The sequence below is a fragment of the Triturus cristatus genome, chromosome 2_1 (assembly GCF_964204655.1).
Source record: "Triturus cristatus chromosome 2_1, aTriCri1.1, whole genome shotgun sequence".
Lineage (NCBI taxonomy): Eukaryota > Metazoa > Chordata > Amphibia > Caudata > Salamandridae > Triturus > Triturus cristatus.
Window position 1 is genome coordinate 87,176,916 of NC_140581.1, and position 15,535 is coordinate 87,192,450.

At 48.9% G+C, this 15,535-nt stretch overlaps 1 protein-coding gene and 1 long non-coding RNA gene across 3 annotated transcripts in view; one reads left to right on the top strand and one right to left on the bottom strand.

Annotated features, from left to right (window-relative positions):
• The window catches only part of LOC146863805 (phospholipid-transporting ATPase ID-like), a 696,782-nt gene that overhangs the window by 622,858 nt on the left and 58,389 nt on the right, over positions 1-15,535 (bottom strand). Inside the window, exon 1 of one of the 2 annotated variants that reach the window (XM_085628125.1) lies at positions 6,148-6,167. The exons of the other annotated variant lie outside the window; for it this stretch is intronic. The gene's annotated coding sequence lies outside the window, so the exon portion shown is untranslated. Of the gene's footprint in view, positions 1-6,147; positions 6,168-15,535 lie in introns of those variants that run through there. 2 annotated transcript variants of the gene reach the window in all.
• On the top strand, positions 6,682-7,293 carry LOC146863806 (uncharacterized). The gene is made up of 2 exons (XR_014976566.1): positions 6,682-6,784; positions 7,060-7,293. It is a non-coding gene; the product is annotated as an uncharacterized LOC146863806 (long non-coding RNA).

Sequence of the window (15,535 nt, forward strand, 5' to 3'; positions counted from 1 at the left end):
CACGTCAGCCGCAGAGGTGCGCAGTTTTCTAGGGATGGCCACATACTGTGGAAGGTTCATACCAAACCTAGCAACAATTGCAGAGCCGCTTCGACAACTCACGAAAAAGGACGCCCCGTGGCAATGGGGGCCCCAAGAAGACTCGGCGTTTCAGTCCGTTAAGACGGCGCTCCTTGACCAAGCCACGTTAGTATACTTCGACCCGGAGAAGAAGACAGAGCTGATAGTCGACGCCAGCCCAGTGGGACTTGGTGCGGTCCTCACCCAAGAGCAAGAACCAGGCCGGTGGGCCACGTTGGCCTACGCAAGCAAGGCCCTCACAGCGACCGAACGGAGATACTCCCAGATTGAGCGGGAGGCGCTGGCCATACGATGGGGTTGTCGACACTTCCACCTGTATGTCTGTGGACATCCTTTCACGATCGTGACGGACCATCAGCCGCTGGTACCCCTGTTCAGAGGAACAGCTCCGCACCCCCCGCCACGGATAGAACGGTGGGCCATCGGGCTGCAACAGTACCACCTGGACGTAACGTACCGGCCTGGAGCCAAGAACCCCGCCGACTTCCTGTCCAGACACCCAGGCCCCCGCGAGCACATCCCAGAGGGGACGACCGAGGAGGACGAAGCGGAAGCACACCTCGACTTCATCGCGGCCTTAACGTGCCCACAAGTGCTGACAATACAAGAGATAAAACAAGCAGCGGAACAAGATCCCGTGATGGCCAGAACCAAAGAAGCCCTCCTGCACGGATCATGGGCTAACTTCCTACGGTCCGCTAACGCGTGGACACCGGAAGAAAGAGCAGACCTGCAGCAAATATGGAGAGTATGAAACGAGCTCAGCATTACCAGAGACGGAATAGTCCTACGAGGGGCCAGGATCGTCGTGCCAACAACGCTGCGACGCCAAGCCACCCTGCTGGCCAACAATGGACATCAAGGGACTGAGAGAATGAAAGCCAGGATGAGAGAGAAAGTGTGGTTCCCAGGGGTGGATGCCCTGGTGGGTGAGGTCGTAAAGAACTGTCCAGCGTGCCAAATGACCAGCGGACCGGAGCATCCAGCCCCCATCACAACTGAGGAACCCGGAAAACACCCCTGGGATAAAGTCAGCGTTGATTTTGGGACCCTCCCTGATGGCAGAGTCACGCTGGTAGTGATGGACAATTTTTCCAAGTATCCATTGGTAGAAGCGCTGCCATCCACTGCGTTCACATTTGTAGGACCAGCGTTGGAGAAAATATTCCACATGTTCGGACGCCCGTCGGAACTAAAAAGCGACAACGGGCCACCATTCCAAGGCCACGAGTTTAAAGAGTTCCTCGCCCGCCAAGGAATACGACACCGGCGGATCACTCCACAGTGGCCTCAGGCAAACGGCGAGGTCGAACGGTTCATGAGGACACTGAACAAAATCCTCCGCATTGCCATCACGGAACAGCTGGACCCCGAGCGAGAGATCCAGCGTTTCCTCGGAGAATATCGAAGTACGCCCCACTGCTCAACCAAACAAACTCCCTGGGCCCTCATGCTGAAGGGGGCCCGCCGGGACGGTCTACCCATGATCCCGGGGTGGGCACCCCCACCGTTTGATGCAGAACAGGCGCTACGACGACGAGCGCACCGAAACCAGCAGGTGAGCCGGACGAGAGGGTGTCGGGAGCGCGCCCTCGAGCCGGGAGACAATGTCCTTATCAAGGATCGGCGGCCGGGGAGCAAATTCAAGCCACGATACGAGCCGGGCAGTTGGACAGTAGAACGACGCCAGGGGACAAGGGTCACAGTTCGCCGGGGAAATGAGTCAGCCACCCGAAACATCTCGTGGTTCAAACGCATCCCCACAGCCACAAGACACCGGCCCGAATCGGAGGAAGAGGATGGGGACGCACCGGGCCCCGTGGGGCCGCAGTCATCGCCGCCCAACCAGCCGGGAGAGACGGCAGCCCGGGACGGGCCTAGCTCCGGAGCTGAGGAAGCTGCCCGTGACGACCCGGGGGTCACCAACACCCGAGCAACGGCCAGGTATGAACTGCGGCGGAACCCCCCGCCAAGTAGCCGCCTCAAGGACTTTGCCTGTCAAGTAAGTGACTGATAACAGGAACTTTTGGTCCGAGCTTTTCAGCCATAGTTGGATAGGGATGTTGCAGTCAGCGCTCTAGCGGTTCTCGCTAGAGCGCCCTTGTTGCCTGTGACGTGCGTACGCCACGACGGTGGCGTACGCGCGGAGTATAAATAAAAGGGGCGTGCCCATGTTGGGCACTTGCGCACCGACCTCGAAACTGCATGTGTGGCCTCCATTCATTGCGCGCTACCGCAAGTAGGCCCGCGCCGCGCAGCAACGCAACACCAAGGGAGGGACGGAAGGAGGGGGCTGCTTTTTCTATACCGAAGCAGCACCCGGTGGCACTGGTTAATTTGTAAAAAACAAGTGCCGGGGCTCTAGTCAGGAGGCAGCGTGCACCAGCCCATTTGTCCTGTCAGCGGTGCCTAAAAAAAACAACTACTAACCATGAAAGTGGGGAGAGGATGTGGCGTAATGGTCAGAGCTGCAGACTTCTGAGCTGAGGAAACAGGTTTAAGTCTCTGCGTTGTCTCAACAGCCAGTGATTCTGGGAAAATCACTTAATCTGCTCTTAAATGAATGTGTCCTTAACTGGTGCTCATGAAAAGCACTGGTGTTGATGATTACATGCCGGTGCTCACCAGAAACCACCTGCTCAAATTAAGCAGAGGCCGGTGCGCCCCCCTTTGTTCCTGTCATTTGGATGAATCACCGTCTCTGCGATCAACAATTTCCCCACCCACCCAAGCCCCATATACAGGGTCCTCTAGGGGGTTCCTTTAAGTTTCGGGCGAAAGAAGGTGGAAAAACCGTAAGTAATATCTAGGATGCACAAATGTATGACGCCATACACGGATCGAAAGCTGGGTCCTAATTACTGTTGATGCGGGTTTGGGTTGGCTGGAAGGTTGGGTGGGGCTGAAGCAGGCGCGCAACACCCATTGGGCTCACCGGGCTTCAGCCCCCCCCCCCCCGTCATGTGCGTCAGCCCGGCTGAGACAGCCTCGCGGGCTGGCGTCCGTCTGATTGCAGCCGCACCCGAGTACTTAACAGGTCTTTAAAAGACCATTTACTCGTTAATGAGGCTTTTGTTGTGTGTTCACCCCTTCTTACAGCCACTCTGCCTATGGCTGGAAGACTTAGCCCCCCGAAATCTTTTTCAGCCCCCCCCCGAAATCTTTTTCAGCCCCCCCGAAATTTTGCTCTAGTTGCCCGCCTGGGCTGAAGGCAGCCTGGCATTCTAGCCCTACCCTGGGGTTGCTCATAAATGGATTTTATTTTTTGTCTGGGAGGGAAGTGGCTGGGCTTGGCCAAGAGTGTTTTCCCTCCCTATGCTGATGGGCGTCACTGTGTGGAATTTGCTACTATGTCTACACAATAAATCAATTCTAGTGAAAAATGCACACTACATCCATATAATTGTGTGCACACACACATATATATGTATCTTAGACTCCGTGTCAAGACAGCAGGTTAGTCGCCTTCGCCTTCAGCACAACGGACACGGACCAATTAATAGTGCTAAAAGTTTATGTATATATATGCTTGCCTTCTCTTTTGTCTGATGTATATGCTGCACAAAGGCCTGACTGGTCCTCCCTGTCATACTGTATTATGGCATTATATGTGTAGGACTTTGACTTTAAAAATGTGAAATGATGGCAAACTGTTTGTTTACTTTGTAGCATGAAAAGTAAAGAAGAGCTGCGGCCAACTGATAAACCAAACACGAGTTAGTTAATTTTGTGACGGGGAGTATTGGATGAGATATCTGAGTGCACTTACTACCGGTATTCGGGCTTTGGAAGAAAGCTGGGCCTCTAAGCACCTTTCACTCGCCGACTCAGCGTGGACAAGTAGTCCACTGAGAGCTTAACTCCCAAAACTGGAGTGCGCTGCATCTGGACACAGTGCTGCACAGTGCATTGCAATAAAGATGTGAATGTCCATCCATTGTTGTGAGTTGTGCACTTACCGCTCTTTCATGGACACTCAGTATATATTCATATGCACAATAAACATATAGTACAAAGTACACAAATCACTAAAAGTATGGATACAATGCCAATGTAGTGATAAAACCATCCAGAAATGACTGATTGCAGACACTAGCAGACTCCTGAAAACCAGAACGACAGATATCAGTTACCATGCTATGGTGGCGCGGTGGGCACAATGTTTGCAAACTTGTCATCTTTGCGATCAATGCCTCAATGACAAATGTGAACTGATAAAGGGAGTACAGCAAATTTGTAGTCAAAATATTGTTAATTTGTTAAGGGTTCACAAACTCTACCATTCGTGGCCCTGGTGAGCTCAAGCAACAAACAAGCATTGGCAAATGCCTTAGGTTTCGCCTATGCGATTAATAATAAGCTGTTTTGTGTTGTAAGTTGTATCTTGCCTTTGTAGTTGTACAATATAAGTTACAGAAAGTCTGTTGAAGTGTTATGACTTGTTTATGTACAAAAAGGCAATATATTGTGCTTACATTAGTGGTATAGTGCAGGTAAGTAATAGCAACATTTTGAAAAATTAAATGAAAGAGGGACATATTATAATTAATTTATGTAATAGCAATATTATGTGTTTAGGTGAGTTCAGACAACTTTTGGGCTGGTGCCAGTGCACCTGCTGCACCATTCAAATCATGACCTTATTACCTGTAAGGTAACTGCATTTGTGACTGCCTATTTAGTAGTAAAATATTTTCAATATATGATGTTTAGAGGAGTTCTGACAACTTTTGGCCCGGTGGCACTGCACCTACAGCACCATTAAAATCATGACCCGCTTGCTTGCCAGATAAGTGCATTTTGACTGACTGTTTAGTTGTAAAATATAGCAATATTTGGTGTTTAGAGGAGTTCTGACAAATTTTGCCCCAGTGCCACTGCACCTGCTGCACCATTCAAATAATGACTGTGTTGCCTGCAAGATAATGGCACTTGTGACTGCCTGTTTAGTAGTAACATTTAGCAATATGTGGTGTTTAGTGAAGTTATGAAAACTTTTGGCCCTGATGCCACTGCACTCGCTGCACCATTTAAATCAAGCCTATTTCAACTGCAGGTAACTGCAAATGTGACTGCCTGTTTAGTAGTCAAATACAGCAATATTAGGTGTTTAGAAGAGTTCTGACAACCTTTTGACCCGGTGCCACTGCACCTGCTGCACCATTCAAATCATGACCCTAGTGCCTGAAAAATAACTGTACTTGTGACTGCCTGTATAGTTGTAAAATATCGCAATAATTGGTTTTTATTGGTGTGCCTGGAGCCTGTGGTCCCGGTGCCATTGCATCTGCTGCACCATTGAAATCATGACCCCGTTATCTGCAAGGTAACTGCACTTGTGCCTGCCTGTTTAGTTTTAAATGTTAAAAGACGATGACAGAGTGCACACCTTTTTCCATATTGCCTAAAGTGTTCCTGTTTATTGTGTTTCGCGTGCTGGCCCGGAATCGTGGACTGCCCTGCCACGTGCTTATAAATCACTGAAACCAATGGGGCGGGTTAACGCCCCACTCCGGACGCACAGCCTTAGATGCATAACAAAGATGCCGAAAGTTAATCAAGTTCATCATTTTCGTTTATTTTCATATTACTCATTCCATGTATAACGATGACCATGGTTTGTTCAGTCACATGTTGGACACACTGTGTTCACATTGAATCCCTAATGCTGTAGACATGCCTTTACGAGCCTTATTCTATAGCATGGAAAGCTACACAGATTCTCCTCGATTGAATCAAATTCATCACCCAATGCATTTCGTGCCTTTCATAGCACTTCGTCAGGGGTTCACTACAAATTTAAAACATGACTGTTAGGTTACATCTCAAAATGTTTCATATTTATCAATTTAAATAACCAATACACACCTTGTCAACAGCGTATGCATATGACTAAAGATCACCCCGTAATTAACGTTTTTACCCGCTGAATTCATGAAACTAAATAACACCAGTTAAACGCCCCGTTCTTCATTTAACAAAGGTTACCCACACCTTGATTTCCTTAATAATGTGTAAACTCTCTTGTCTATCCCTAAAATCAGAATCTGTTACACAAGCCCGTACCTCGAATGTTTAGATGACTGCCTCTTCTCATTCCCAAGCATATACTGAATGCTCCACTCCCTCCTTCTATTATGATCACCTGTGTAGTATTCCCACCTCCTCGTGTCTTCCCAGATCCCGCCTCCTCAGTAATCAACATACAAAGCCCATAATGCATTGGTGTTGTTCAAAAAATGCTAAAGCAGAACATGTTCCCCTCCCCACATTATCACATCGTTCAATTGTTAAAAGCATGTTTTATCTTTTGTGTGTTTGAACTCCAATGTCGTTATTGCTGTTAAGAGATATACTAACACCCCGTATTACGAGCACACGTCCTCGACATTTAACCATGGAATTCACCGACCTCCCACAGATGTAATTATAAACGTTGATCACACCAAGCATCAAATTATGACTAATTAGGTGGTGTTTTGTATAAAAAGTAAATGTCTCTTAACTCCAATGTAACCGTGAGTCCAGTAAATATTAATCTACTGTCTGCTCTGAAAAAGTAGTAATACGGGGTGTTAGTATATCTCTTAACAGCAGGCACGAGGAGGTGGGAATACTACACAGGTGATCATAATAGAAGGAGGGAGTGGAGCATTCAGTAAATGCTTGGGAATGAGAAGAGGCAGTCATCTAAACATTCGAGGTACGGGCTTGTGTAACAGATTCTGATTTTAGGGATAGACAAGAGAGTTTACACACTATTAAGGAAATCAAGGTGTGGGTAACCTTTGTTAAATGAAGAACGGGGCGTTTAACTGGTGTTATTTAGTTTCATGAATTCAGCGGGTAAAAACGTTAATTACGGGGTGATCTTTAGTCATATGCATACGCTGTTGACAAGGTGTGTATTGGTTATTTAAATTGATAAATATGAAACATTTTCAGATGTAACCTAACAGTCATGTTTTAAATTTGTAGTGAACCCCTGACGAAGTGCTATGAAAGGCACGAAATGCATTGGGTGATGAATTTGATTCAATCGAGGAGAATCTGTGTAGCTTTCCATGCTATAGAATAAGGCTCGTAAAGGCATGTCTACAGCATTAGGGATTCAATGTGAACACAGTGTGTCCAACATGTGACTGAACAAACCATGGTCATCGTTATACATGGAATGAGTAATATGAAAATAAACGAAAATGATGAACTTGATTAACTTTCGGCATCTTTGTTATGCATCTAAGGCTGTGCGTCCGGAGTGGGGCGTTAACCCGCCCCATTGGTTTCAGTAGTTTTAAATGTTAGCATTAATTTATGTTTAGTGGGGTCCCTAGAGCTTTTGGCCCCGTACCCACTGCACCTTCTGCACCATTCAAATCAAGTCCCTTTTAACTGCAAGGTAACTTCAATTGTGACTGTCTGATTAGTAGTCAAATATAGCAGTAGTACGTGTTTCAAGGAGTTCTGACAACTTTTGGGCCCGGTGCTACTGCACCTGGTGCACCATTCAATTCAAGACCCTGTTGTCTGCAAGGTAACTGCACTTTTGGCTGCCTGTTTAGTTTTAAATATTAGCATAAATTTGTGTTTAGTGGGGTCCCTAGAGCTTTTGGCCCCGTACCCACTGCACCTTCTGCACCATTCAAATCAAGTCCCTTTTAACTACAAGGTACCTTCAATTGTGACTGTCTGTTTAGTGGTTAAATATAGCAGTAGTACGTGTTTCAAGGAGTTCTGACAACTTTTGGGCCCGGTGCTACTGCACCTGGTGTACCATTCAATTCAAGACCCTGTTGTCTGCAAGGTCACTGCACTTTTGGCTGCCTGTTTAGTAGTGAAATATAGCATAGCTCTTGTATATTAACTTTATTTTTAATGTGCAATGTTTATTACAACATTTAGAATTTGATCATGATGACCACATAGATTCCGTTGAAAAAAATCAATCCAATAATGCCTACAAAGTGCACAGAAAGGTGCAGAGGCATGAATAGGAGATGGCACAATCGTTCTACGGCTAAAGCGTCTTCTTTACACAACAAATAACAAGCATTTGCAATGCAACGGTCTCGCCTTTAGGATCTTAAAAGTATTTAGCCATGCAGCACATTATCCTGGGTGTTATATTAACTCTTCTCATTTAGCCTTATACAACTGCTAAAACCGGATGAAAAGAGCATTTGTTCTCAGTGGGGCGCCATGGAAAGGGGTTAAGGTAACTGTTAGTCCCAAACAATTAAGTTTTACAAAAACCAACATGCATTGACAAAGCTAATGTACTGACAAAGTGAAAAGGCTGGCAGCATAGGTCGGAGCAGCTAGCTTTGCAACTGCCTGTGCTGCTTTGTCGGGGACATGTCGCAGCAGAGGAATGTGGAGGTAAAGAACAGCGCGGTATGAAACTGAAACTGATCAGGAGCAATAGCTAGACTGAAACAGAAGCGTGTTCTGTACTCGAGAACGACACGAGCCGAACTTGAAATATGATCTGCGAAACAAATATGATCTGCGAAACTTGTTACTAAACCACTGTTCACAACCACTCGCATTACATCAGCTGCTCGGGGTGCTTTTTATTGAATGGATAAGATCTCCTTCAGGCCCTGAACACTGTGAGCTTAAACTCCACGTTTTGTAACACCCACGAGTAACGACGACAGAAAAAACACGGACGGAAATAGGAATTAGACGAAATGATGACACATCATTAAAATATACACACATATTATATATATATATACACACATATACACACAATAAACGGAAGTGTACCATAAGGGGTGAGGGTGAGGAACACTAAGCAATGTTACAGGGGAAAACTAAGCCATGTTACATGGAAAACTAAGCAATGTTACATGGAAAACTAAGCAATGTTACAGGGAAAACTAAGCAATGTTACAGAGAAAACTAAGCAATTGTACAGGGAAAACTAAGCAATTGTACAGGGAAAACTAAGCAATTTTACAGCAGCCCTGAAAAAAAACAAAGCAATATTACAGGGACAACAAAGCATTTTTACAGGGAAAACTAAGCCATGTTACAGGGAAAACTAAGCCATGTTACAGGGAAAACTAAGCCATGTTACAGGGAAAACTAAGCAATGTTACAGCAGCCCTGCAGGGGAAAACTAAGCATTGTTACAAGGAAAATTAAGTAATGTTACAGGGAGAACAAGCAATGTTACAGGGAAAACTAAGCAGTGTTACAGGGAAAACTAAGCAATTATACAGCAGCCCTGAAACGGAAAACTAAGCAATCATACAGGGAAAACAAAGTATTGTTACAGGAAAAACTAAGCAATGTCACAGGGAAAACTAAGCAATGTTACTGCAGCCCCGCAAGGGACAACTAGTATCTTAATTCAAAGAAATTTGACCTGTAATATATTTTCCCGTTTAGGGTTGGGGGTTGATGGTCTCTGGAAATGTGGCTCCCAGTATCTGGGGGCCCCACACTCATTTGCAACCACCTCAAAGGAGGGAATGAGTAAAACTGCAGTGAGATCTACAGGGCTAGCAGTATTTATGGCCACGTAGGACCTTCTTGATGCAGCTAGCCAGCAGGGCAAATGGGTGATGAGCTTCTGCACACAAAGGCAGATCAAAGGCTCACAAAAACAGTAAAAGCGGAAGGAGGCAGGGGGATTCTTGCCAGATATTCACTCAATTTACCTAGTCTTGTAGCGGCAGATTAGTCAAGAATAGAAAGAGGCATATTGTGTCTGCCTCTCTGGACTCTGGGCTGGCTGAGGACTTCCATGCAGGCAAGGTCAGCAGCGCAGGGCATGGTGAGCAGCAGCGGGCAAGGTGAGCAGCAGCAGGGCAAGGCCAGCAGCAGAGGGCAAGGCCAGCAGCAGCAGGGAGAGGTGAGCAGCATCAGGGTAAGATCAGCAGCAGCAGGGCAAGGTCAGCAGCAGCAGGGCAAGGCCAGCAGCAACCGGGCAAGGCCAGAAGCACAGGGTAAGATCAGCAGCAGCAGCAGGGCAAGGTGAGATGCAGCAGGGCAAAGTCAGCATGAGGGCAAGTTCAACAGCACTAGGGCAAGGTCAGCAGCAGTACGGCAAGGTCAGCAACAGGGCAAGGTCAGCAACAGGGCAAGGTCAGCAGCATCAGGGCAAGGTCAGCAGCATCAGGGCAAGGTCAGCAGCAGCAGGGCAAGGTCAGCAGCAGGACAAGGTCAGCAGCAGCAGGGCAGGGTCAGCAGCAGCAGGGCAAGGTCAGCATGGGAGCAAGTTCAACAGCAGCAAGGAAAGGTCAGCAGCTACAGGGCAAGGCCAGCAGCAGCAGGGCAGGGTTCGCAGCAGCAGGAGGGCAAGGTCAGCAGCAGGAGGGCAAGGTCAGCTGCAGGAGGGCAAGGTCAGCAGCAGGGCAAGGTCAGCAGCAAGGCAAGGTCTGCGGCAGGACAAGGTCAGCAGCAGGACAAGGTCGGCACCAGGCAAGGTCAGCACCAGGCAAGGTCAGCAGCAGCAGGGCAAGGTCAGCACCAGGCAAGGTCAGCAGCAGCAGGGCAAGGTCAGCAGCAGGGCAAGGTCAGCACCAGGCAAGGTCAGCAGGGCAAGGTCAGCAGCAGCAGGGCAAGGTAAGCACCAGGCAAGGTCAGCAGCAGCAGGGCAAGGTCAGCACCATGCAAGGTCAGCAGCAGCAGGGGAAGGTCAGCACAAGGCAAGGTCAGCAGCAGCAGGGCAAGATCAGCACCAGGCAAGGTCAGCAGCAGTAGGGCAAGATCAGCAGCAGGGCAAGGTCAGCAGTAGGACAAGGTCGGCAGCAGCAGAGCATGGTAAGCAGCAGGGCCAGGTCAGCAGGGCAAGTTCAGCAGCAGCAGGGCAAGGTTAGCAGGGCAAGGTCAGCTGTAGGACAAGGTGAGCAGCAGGACAAGGTCAGCAGCAGCAGGGCAAGGTCAGCAGCAGCAGGGCAAGGTCAGCAGGGAAAGTTGAGCAGCAGCAGGGCAATGTCAGCTGTAGGACAAGGTGAGTAGCAGCAGGGCAAGGTCAGCAGCAGGGCAAAGTCAGCAGAAGCAGAGCAAGGTCAGCAGCAGCAGGGCAAGGTCAGCACCAGGCAAGGTCAGCAGCAGCAGGGTAAGGTCTGCACCATGCAAGGTCAGCAGCAGCAGGGGAAGGTCAGCACCAGGCAAGGTCAGCAGCAGCAGGGCAAGGTCAGCACCAGGCAAGGTCAGCAGCAGTAGGGCAAGGTCAGCAGCAGGGCAAGGTCAGCAGTAGGACAAGGTCAGCAGCAGCAGAGCATGGTCAGCAGAAGCAGCAGGGCCAGGTCAGCAGGGCAAGTTCAGCGTCAGCAGGGCAAGGTTAGCAGGGCAAGGTCAGCAGCAGCAGGGCAAGGTCAGCTGTAGGACAAGGTGAGCAGCAGGACAAGGTCAGCAGCAGCAGGGCAAGGTCAGCAGCAGCAGGGCAATGTCAGCTGTAGGACAAGGTGAGCAGCAGCAGGGCAAGGTCAGCACCAGGCAAGGACAGCAGAAGCAGGGCAAGTTCAGCAGCAGCAGGGCAATGTCAGCTGTAGGACAAGGTGAGCAGCAGCAGGGCAAGGTGAGCAGCAGCAAGGCAAGGTCAGCAGCAGCAAGGCAAGGTCAGCAGCAGCATGGCAAGGTCAGCAGCAGCATGGCAAGATCAGCAGCAACAGGGCAAGGTCAGCAGCAGACGAGCACGGTCAGCAGCAGCAGGGTAAGACCAGCAGTAGCAGGGCAAGATCAGCAGCAACAGGGCAAGGTCAGCAGCAGACGAGCACGGTCAGCAGCAGCAGGGTAAGATCAGCAGTAGCAGGGCAAGATCAGCAGTAGCAGGGAAGATCAGCAGTGGACGCGCAAGGTCAGTAGCAGCAGGGTAAGATCAGCAGCAGCAGGGCAAGATCAGCAGTAGCAGGGCAAGGTCAGTGGCAGCAGGGCAAGATAGAAGCAGCAGGACAAGGTCAGCAGCAGTAGGGCAAGGTGAGCAGTAGCAGGACAAGGTCAGCAGCAGGGCAAGGTCTGTAGCAGCAGGGCAAGGTCAGCAGCAGTAGGAGCAGCAGCAGGACAAGGTCAGCAGCAGTAGGGCATGGTCAGTAGCAGCAGGGCAAGGTCAGTAGCAGCAGGGCAAGGTGAGCAGCAGCAGGACAAGGTCAGCAGCAGTGGGGCAAGCTAGCCAAGCTTCAACCCGGCTTCAGGCTTGTTTTCAGCTGACAGCAGATGGACAGCCCTGAGCTCCACGGTTTGGGAGCCGCAGCAGCAGAGTCCACATAAGTCTGTGTGACTTTGTTCAACAAGCTGACGGTGAGCATCAGCTGACATCTCCAAGGCCTGGAGCTTGGGCAGCAGCCAGCAGGCAATTAGAGTCATTGTATTCTTATATAACACCAACCAGGCGGTGGTAACGTTCACTCCTCAGAGGGTCTTCTGGGATGTGGACCCCTTGCCTCTTCCACTAGTGCATGCTGGTGGCCAGAGCCTACATGCAGCTGGTCATGTACAGCCACTAGGCTTTTTGTTTTCCCCTAGGATATCATCAGGAGACAAATGAAACAGGAGAGGAAGAGGAACTGGGGGTGGGCCTTGGTTAATTTTTCACAGAGGGCAGCCTCCATCCTTTACCTTACAAACAACACTGTCACCAAAATACAGATCTTGCAATCCGCGAAGGGTAACTCCAGCGACAGGTGAACTACTAGCCATGGTGAGCTGTCTTGGGGCCACGGTCCAATGTTTGCGACCATTATTGCAAAATCAGAGCGCTTAGTGTTCGTAAATATTTGCACAAAAGCATGAAGACGCCCCTTCTGCCAAAGGCTGCTGAACTTATTTAAAAAGAGTAGGCATCACACCTGGGTTCAGCTACTGCAACACAAAGGCTGCAATGCTGCAACCAGCCATGGTCTGTGCAAAGGGGGTGTAGGGGAGGCTACCCCCCATTGAGGCTGACATTTGGTCTCCCACTAGAGATGTCCCTAGGGAGCCCCAGGTCTGAAGCATCCCTTAGATCTGTGGCTCCACAAACTGCTGACAAAGACAAAAACCGGGGGGGGGGGGGCGCGTTCAGGGACAATGTTGGGATGTCAGGGAAGACACACACAGACCTAGGTCCTTACAGTTCTCACCTATTGACATACCTCACTCGCCTGTGCATTTCTTTCTAATGTTTCTCCTGCTTTTGGACTTGCTCTCGCTCATGGCCCGACTTCTCGGCAACCATTGTAAACATGGAAAAACAGATGTTTAAAGTAGAGTAGGCCATGCACTAAATCTCAGTATCCTTCAAACATGCACGCTGGTGTTTATGCTCCTTAGACTCACATGGGCCCAGCTCCTCCTCAGCTAACTCAGGCCACAGACCACGATCTGCAAGATGCCGAGGGGCTTATTTACCGATATGCCACGCAACGCAGCTTCCGTTGCGTGACAGGGAAAGGGCAAGAATGCACTGTATTTAAACGTAATATGGGGCTTTCTTGCCTTTCCCAGCGCTGGCGCACAATGTGTTGCCTAGCGCCGACGCTGGCACCCTTGCACATGGTGTAAGGGTGCCTGCATTGTAAGCAGGATTGTTTTTGCGCAGGAAAGGGCACTTTCATCACAAAACCAATCCTTTGTGGCGTTTCCTCTTTCTATGTGTGCCAAAGAAAGAGGAAAAAACAAGGAGAAATAAACATATTTCTCCTCGTTAAATCTCACCTGGGGAGGCGTAACAATTTTGGCGCATTGCCAGGTCTACACTTATGGTAAATCTAGGAATGCGTCAAAATCCATGGGTTGTGCATGTGAACACTTACACACCACCCATGGAACACCTCCCTGGGGCAGAGTAACGCAAGGCAGCGATTTGCGTTGCGTTCTGTTAGTCTGGCTTCATCAGGTCATGCAACGTGGCCTTGCATGGCTTGATAAATCGCATCTTAAGGGTTACATAACTTTTGCACCCTATTGCGTGGTCAAAAGCGACGCAATCCTGTGATGAATATGGTCTTAGTGCTTGACTGTCTCGTGCAGATTCCCTTGATTTGGGGCAGAAATTAGGTCAGGACAATAGGAAGGGACTCAGGGAGGGAGGCTGAGAACTAGGTTGAATATCACAAGACTAAGTGTGGGTCAATGTATAGCTTCCTCAAAAAATACTGTACCTGGAACTGTACAATAACACACTGTATTAAACTTGAGTGAAGTTTATTGCCATCACACAGGTAGTGTGAGACATCACAGCACTTACAACAACACGCACGCGGAAGGATTTTACAGAGGAGAGACAAGAAGGCAGGTTTTCTTCCCTGAACACATGTAGTAGGCAGATCAGAGCCCCGCAGAGCAGAATTCAGCTGCGACCAGTCTCTGCTTAGCCTGGTATGCTGGGACAATGCCATCACTGACGAGGTGGGGTACACTTTGGTTGCACCCCCTGACCGTTAAAGCTTAGACTCTATGTTCGAACATCTCCTACAAAAACATGGAAGGCTTCCACGCAACTATAGGATTGTCTTGCCCCTAAAGTACAGGGTAGATCAAAAGGGCACACAGTGGATGGTGACTACACTTCCCAGCTATGTTAGGATATCTGCCCTGGAGCAGGGCCAGAGGGAAGCAAAGGGATGCCAAGAAACATTGCATGCCGAGAGGCGATGGAACACACACTGCACATTAAGAAGAGGAGTGCAAGAGTACAAGACCCCTCTGGGTCTCAGCTTTGAATGGCCTGCCACTCAGAGATACAGAATCAAGTTCCGCCAGCTGCATTAGATGGCCCTGGACTAGGATACCTTTTTAAAGATGTACCCTCGAGCTAGATAGACGTTTGTGTGAACTTGGGTCCTCCCTCATGTAAACTTTTGACCTCTAGCATTTAGAAGGTCTAATCTCATTGGTTGCAGGTGATAACCAGGATTTAGATGGTGTACACTCATTGGTTGCAAGTATCACCAGGGTTTAGATGGTTTATGCTTATTGGTTGCAGGTATCTCCATGGTTTAGATGGTGTATGGTCATTGGTTGTAGGTTATCACCAGGGTTTAGATGGTGTATGGTCATTGGTTGTAGGTGATCACCAGGGTTTAGATGGTGTACGCTCATTGGTTGCCGACAGGGTCTGCATGATGTATGCTCATTTGTTGCGAGTTATGTACAGGGTTTGCATGGTGTATGCTAATTGGTAGCAGGTGATCATCAGGGTTTAGATGGTGTACGCTCATTGGTTGCAGGTATCTCCAGAGTTTAGATGGTGTACGCTCATTGGTTGCAGGAACTATAGGGTTTATAGGGTGTCTGCTCATTGTTTGCAGGTGATCACCAGGGTTTAGATGGAGTACACTCATTGGTTGCCGACAGGGTCTGCATGATGTATGCTCATTTGTTGCAAAGTATGTACAGGGTTTGCATGGTGTTTGCTAATTGGTAGCAGGTGATCATCAGGGTTTAGAAGGTGTATGCTCATTGGTTGCAGATTATTTACAGGGTTTGCTTGGTATATGCTCATTGGTTGTGATTGTTC